The sequence below is a fragment of the Ascaphus truei genome, chromosome 4 (assembly GCF_040206685.1).
Source record: "Ascaphus truei isolate aAscTru1 chromosome 4, aAscTru1.hap1, whole genome shotgun sequence".
NCBI lineage: Eukaryota > Metazoa > Chordata > Amphibia > Anura > Ascaphidae > Ascaphus > Ascaphus truei.
The window spans coordinates 74,890,941-74,898,256 of record NC_134486.1 but is presented as its reverse complement, the minus strand read 5'-3'; positions in this window follow the sequence as shown (position 1 = coordinate 74,898,256).

Genomic DNA, 7,316 nt, shown 5'->3' with positions numbered 1-7,316 from the left:
ATGGGATGTTACTATGAATATGGGCAATGAGCAAGAGTTGTAAAAAAATAAAAACAAAAAACATGTGACATGAACCAGTCCGGTGCGTATAGGGCATTGCTAGTAAAAATATATGAGTAAGATAGCCACAACCCAATAAATGGCGCAGCTTCTTGAAACAGGGAACCCCCAGTCCCTGATATAACCGTGACAACAAAGAAGAAAAAAGTTAGAAGCGCAGTCAATATGGGGTTGTGGTCAAACTCTATATCTTTATTGAAAAATCGTGTCCCAGGGATACCCCTCTAGGACAACAACAACAACATAAAAATCAATACATAAATGGTAATATTAGGAACAGTGCAGATGAAGCTGTTGTGCAATTGCACTTGATGGGTCTCTAAGGGGTTAAAAACGGGAATAGCCCGGTAGAGAGTCTGAGTCCTGCAAGCTGTGCACTGCTGCAAAAAAACCTCACTAGGTAGAAGTGACTGGGCAGTTGGGTAGGTACACACAATGCTAGAATATGCCCCACTTGCTTTGGGTGACTGTGTACACAAGGTAAACACAGAATGCCCCACTGAGGCTTACACACATTCATGTGAAAAACATTCTAGAGGCATTTCTATCTGAGCCCAACACAAAAGAATGTTTAGCTCCCGTTTTACCTCCGGTCTGAGAAGGGCCACGTGGGTATATTTGGAATTAATCCAAATCAAAGGATGTTTGTGGTAATTGGATTTCTATCCCCCTACTTTTCTCTAACCTTACTGATTAAAAATTTATTTTATAGCACCAGTAAGAGTGAACCAGCCAATACGGTGTTCAATTCTTAAATGTCATAAATGTACAATAGTCTTGTCACAAAGAAAATGCTCTTGTATCATTTTAGTACAGTACTTCTGTACAATAACTTGAACCAAAATTGGCCAGTGGCCTGACAACACCCAGCCCTTTTACTAAATATCATTGTATATACAGTAGGTCTATCAGTGTGGTCACTGATTTAAGTATGATTGTACTGGGTGTAATGTTTCACTGTTTTTACTTATTTACAAACATACATTTTAACTTTTTGAGAACAAAGTTATCTTTACATTTAAAAAAAACCAAGGTCTCTTATCTAACATTGTGCACCATTTGGACATTGAGTACATGTGTGTCCACTTTTTGATCTTGGTTATGCAATGCTGCATTCATTTTTTAACTAAACGGGGGCTTAAAAAGCTGCATTATTTTTAAATTATGAACTTTTTGTACAGATAACTCCATTCCTTTGGGATGCCCATCTGATTTTTGTTGTTGTTAACCCTTCTACTTTCCGAGGTGCGGTGCAGGTTATGTAAAGGGTTAATTGAGATTATACTTTTTTTTTCCATAAAACCCCTCTCTATTAAAGTTTTTATTAACCTTTCTTCAAACATAAAAAGCATACATTCATTATATGGAAGTTCTGAGTAGAGTTAATTTATCTGTAGGTGCTAAACAGGGCAGCACCAAAAAAAAATTAAGATAATTATTCTCTTTTTTTAGTGCTAGCTTAAACATGCCAGAATAATTCATGAAGCACTGGATGGTGGCATTGCCAAAGGCAATATTTATTTTTTTGGTGGAAAACATAGTCTCAGTTATATGAAGCAGTAGCCTTCTAGCTTCCCTTTAAGGTTTCTTTTGGCTGCTGTGTATGAGAAACAATCATGCTCTTCATTCGTTTCATGGTCTGCTAGGGAGGGAGTTGAGTGTTTTTGCATTAGGTGACTGGCAGTGCTTAAGCTTCGTATTTTGAAACCTTGTTGAATGCCCTCTCTCTCTCTCTGTAGCCCTATGTACACATTACGAAAATTGCATTAAAAAAAAAGTAGAACACAGTCCTAACAAGCAAACGCTAAGTGTTCCTATATCCTGGATGATTTTCTTGCTAAAGTAGGGTCCATACAGCATAACAGTACATCCATCAAGATCCTGTCTGTCCATTGACCTAGCTCTTCTCAAACATGTTTTCTCTTTTACAAAGCTGGACTTATTTCAAGCGCTGAACAATTCTGTAAAATTCCTTGGATGGCAATTGTTTAATGGTGATTTTCCAACCATGTTTGCCAGCAATGCAGCTTGGAGTCTTCAAAGAAAGCTATTTTTGTAGATATTCCAAGAACGACCTCCTCACATTCCATTTGCTAAATTTGCTGCAGGTGATTTTCTAAGGATAGAAGGAAGAGATGATCAAAGTTGTGTAAGATCTTAACCCCTTTCACCTTTGGATGGGTATTCAACACGTTTTTTCCATACAAAAAATCTGTAACCTAGAAAACAATCTGTAATTTCATTAAAAACAGGGTTTTTCCAAGATACTGGGATCCCTATAAAGGCCATACTTTTGGGTCAAATACAAGACGTGATGAAAAAGCTGTAGATCTGGAATGCTTTAAAGTACCGCCTTCCCCCTCTCCAAATTATCTATACAGAAACCACTCCAAATTAAACTACATTGAATGCTTAGCAGTAGAGCGTGTAAATATTAGATTGTAGTTCTGCGGCGACGATGGGGCAGGTAAAATAAAGGGTGAGGTAGCGGAACGGTTAAGAAAGCATCACTATTTCACACCAACATTCATGTTCCTGCTTTGTGGGGGGTGTTCATCAGTTTTGCAGCTGAAAGACTTTGCTAATTTGACCTGATCATGTGAGACTTAGAGATAGGAAGAGGGAATACAAAGATGTGAAGAAAAACAGAAAGAAAAAAAAAAGAATCGGGTGGGAGAGAGAAAGTTTTAAGATGCCAAGAGAGGAGAATGAAAGAAGAATATAAAAGAAGATTTTGTGAAGATTTGCTGGGGCCAGGAAGAGACATGGAAAGTTACACGGAAAGATAGTAAGCAGGAGGAGTGAGTAGTATAGAAAAGTGTTGAGGTATATTGTATACAATGTCAGTTCTGCTTATAAAAGCTATGAGTTTATATGATAAAAATAAATAAACGTTATGCAACACTAATATTGATCAAATGGTTTGCTACAACTAGTACACTAATTATTTCATTTCTGCTATGAATGCATTATGAATTTTTTTTCTTCCAATTCCACTGTAAAAATATGGCTCTACAATTCAGCGGAAGGAGCGATATGCATTGAAAAAATAAATAAATCAAGATTCAATAAATTGAGAAGCATGTCGCTTATATGTTTCCAACTAACATTCAATCCCTCACTAAGTCCTACTGTCTCCTCGTCCAAAATATTGATTAAATACGTCCTTTTCTCACTAATGCACAACAAACATCTTAATTCCCTCTCACCTTATCCCGCCTTGACTACTGCAACCTTGTCCTAGTTGGCATCCCACTCATCCACCTGTACCAACTCAAATCCATCCCAAACGCTACTGTCAGACTCGTGTACCTCACGCACCACTCCACTTCTGCTGCTCCACTAGATTTACAAAACTCTCAATGATGCTGTCCCTCCACCCTTTTACATCCAAGCCCTCATCACCAAATACTCCCCTAAACGCCCTCTTGGTTCTGTCCATAACCTCAATCTCTCCTCTTTCCTTATTGCCTCCTCTCCCTCCTGCCTACAAAACTTCTCCTGTGCTGCACTCTCTGGTATTTCCTATCACGTACAATCAGACTCTTCCCCACCATTCAGACTTTTAAAAGGTTCCTGAAAACTAATATTTTTATGGAAGCCTATCTGGCTTCCCCCTAACATACACACCTCATAACCCATTTGGGACCAACTGTGTGGCTGGACCAAATTATATGCCCACTGACACCCCCTAACATTCACACCCCCAAACCTTCATGGGACCAACCGTGTGGCTGGACCAAACTCCATCCTGAGGCATCCAGTCCCTCAATGAACAATCAATTTACATTTCATTTCAACTTTGCACCTTACTCTCTAGATTGTAAGCCCTCACGAGCAGGGCCCACATTGCCTTTTGTATCTGTTTGCACTTGTTTGTCCTTATTTGGTATGTCATTCGGTTTATGTAATATACATAACTGAGAGAGAACCCAGCCCACGTTCACTCTCCAGGCTAATCTCACAGGGAGAGGACCCAGCCCACGTTCACTCTCCAGGCTAATCTCACAGGGAGAGGACCCAGCCCACGTTCACTCTCCGGGCTAATCTCGCAGAGAGAGAACCTAGCCCACGTTCACTCTCCGGGCTAATCTCACAGAGAGAGAACTTAGCCCACGTTCACTCTCCGGGCTAATCTCACAGGGAGAGGACCCAGCCCACGTTCACTCTCCAGGCTAATCTCACAGGGAGAGGACCCAGCCCACGTTCACTCTCCAGGCTAATCTCACAGAGAGAGAACCCAGCCCACGTTCACTCTCCAGGCTAATCTCACAGAGAGAGAACCCAGCCCACGTTCACTCTCCAGGCTAATCTCACAGAGAGAGAACCCAGCCCGCGTTCACTCTCCGGGCTAATCTCACAGAGAGAGAACCTAGCCCGTGTTCACTCTCCAGGCTAATCTCACAGAGAGGGGACCCAGCTCGTGTTCAATCTCCAGGCTAATCTCACAGGGAGAGAACCCAGCTCGCGTTCACTCTACAGGCTAATCTCACAGAGAGAGGACCCAGCTCGTGTTCAATCTCCAGGCTAATCTCACAGAGAGGGAACCCAGCCCACGTTCACTCTCCGGGCTAATCTCACAGAGAGAACCCTGCTCGCATTCACTCTCCAGGCTAATCTCACAGGGAGAGGACCCACTGTTCTCCCATTCTACCACACTGCAGAATATATTGGTGGTTCATAAATAAACAATATTAATAACAATCACAACTAAGCAATTGTTTGTGAAAAGTAAAAACACAAATATTGAATCTCACTACAACACAAGGTGGTGCTGCCTTTTGACACCATTTATGTTCAGTCCAAATTATGTTAAGAAACCTCAGGACAACTTTTTTTATTAATCTACTCTAGTGGCAAGGGCCATGGATATTTTACCTTTGTCATGTTAACATTTTGTAGAGGGTAACAAAGAGCAAGGCTCCCAGGGTCTGAAAATAAAAAGACACAATAGAGTGCAATACATGAAGATAACTAAAACATCAAAAATAGAGGCAAAAATAGGAGGTGTTATGAGATATAATCAGGCATGTAGACATTCATCTCTAAGCCTGTGGCAAAATCCAGATATAGCAGAGCACAGAACTCCAGATATGTGAACAAAGAGAGAGGCAAGGATAGTGCTACAGTATAACATATGTAATCAAATAATGTATAATGAAACTTATTACACTCACAAATTGACAGTGTGACAGGCGCAAATGGACTACCCAGAGACAGAGGGGAGAAATGCTGGATCCCTTGTGGAGCTCCGTCTTCTGGTCTGATCAGCTGGCGTCTGCGGGCCTGTTGCAGAGTGATGACATCACAGCCAGAGATGGAGTGAAGGAAGAGTCCGTACGACCCAGGACCAGTGTTGCTGCTCACTCATATTGGGGGGGGGGGGGGGGGAGTTGTGTGAAGCTGTCCAGACAACCTGTGTGTGAAGATTTACCTACAATTCTCCAATTTGAGATTGCTATTGAGCAGTAGCTCATGTAGTTCCATGTTTCTGAATTTAGCCAACACAGACTTTGATCAAGTATTAGGGAACCCAATATATAAAAGCACAATATATAAAACACATGAAACAGCTGAAGACCTGCACCTGAATATAAATACAATGTGGTCTGTAGCTACTTGATTGCCTATTAAATCAATGTTTGATTCATTGCTAAGCATATGGCACACAGCTGTGGCTCTGTATTGACAGTGTACATGATTAGACTCATTGATGTATATGTGTACTTTGATCTAATGCATGATATTTATTATTTCTAATCTTGTCCAAATAATGTATACACGTCATTATATGCAGACCTATTTTAATCATATGGAGCATCATGCAATATTATCTAATGAAGAGTGTTGCATGCATAGTCTGAAAATAATTATATCATATAAACATAGCTAGATTATGTGTATGAGAAGTAATTAATGATATACACTGTAGTACATTGTGAGGCGCACAAAAGCAATTAATTCTATTTCATCTGCAATTATCTATAGTGATGGATAAAAATGGACTAGCATTATGCTAGGAGCATAGTTGTTGGATCAAAAGGTATTTACGAGGAGAATTTAAGGACTTTGTTATATGCCCAACAGACTAATCCACCACTGTATTTAATGTGTTTTCTTACATACCACACAGTAAATACTTTTTTTTGCTGTATAAATGTAGACCCAAATTGTGTAACGCTTAGAGAGGATGCCGGGGGGAGAGAGGATGTCGGGTTAGAGAGGATGCCGGGGGGAGAGAGGATGCCGGGGGGAGAGAGAATGTCGGGTTAGAGAGGATGCCGGGGGGAGAGAGGATGTCGGGTTAGAGAGGATGCCGGGGGGAGAGAGGATGCTGGTGGGAGAGAGAATGTCGGGGGAGAGAGGATGCTGGGGGAACAGAGAATGTCGGGGGAGAGCGGGTGCCGGAGGGAGAGAGGATGCTGGGGGGAGAGAGAATGTCGGGGGAGAGAGAATGTCGGGGGAGAGAGGATGCTGGGGAGAGAAAGAATGTTGGGGGAGAGAGGATGCCGGAGGGAGAGAGGATGCCGGAGGGAGAGAGGATGCCGGAGGGAGAGAGGATGCCGGGGGAGAGAGGATGCCGGGGGGAGAGAGGATGCCGCCAGTAAAAGAAATACATATGTAAAATCGCGGAGCCATACTGACTGCACCTTGCAGAGAGAGTGGATGCTGGGGGAGAGCGGGTGCCGGGGGGGGAGAGCGGGTGCCGGGGAAGGGGGAGGGGATGCCGGGAGGAGAAAGGATGCCGGGGGGAGAGAGGATGCTGGGGGGAGAGAGGAAGCTGAGGGGAGAGAGACTGTCGGGGGAGAGAGGATGTCGGGGGAGAGAGGATGCCGGGGGGAGAGATGATGCCGGGGGGAGAGAGGAGGCCGGGGGGAGAGAGGAGGCCGGGGAGAGAGGATGCTGAGGGGAGAGAGAATGTCGGGGGAGAGAGGATGCCGGGGGCAGAGAGAATGTCGGGGGAGAGAGGATGCCGGGGGGAGAGAGAATGTCGGGGGAGAGAGGATGCCGGGGGGAGAGAGGATGCCGGGGGGAGAGAGAATGTCGGGGGAGAGAGGATGCCGGGGGGGAGAGAGGAGGCCGGGGAGAGAGGATGCTGAGGGGAGAGAGAATGTCGGGGGAGAGAGAATGTCGGGGGAGAGAGGATGCCGGGGAGAGAGGATGCCGGGGGGAGAGAGGAGGCCGGGGGGAGAGAGAATGTCGGGGGGAGAGAGAATGTCGGGGGAGAGAGAATGTCGGGGGAGAGAGGATGCCGG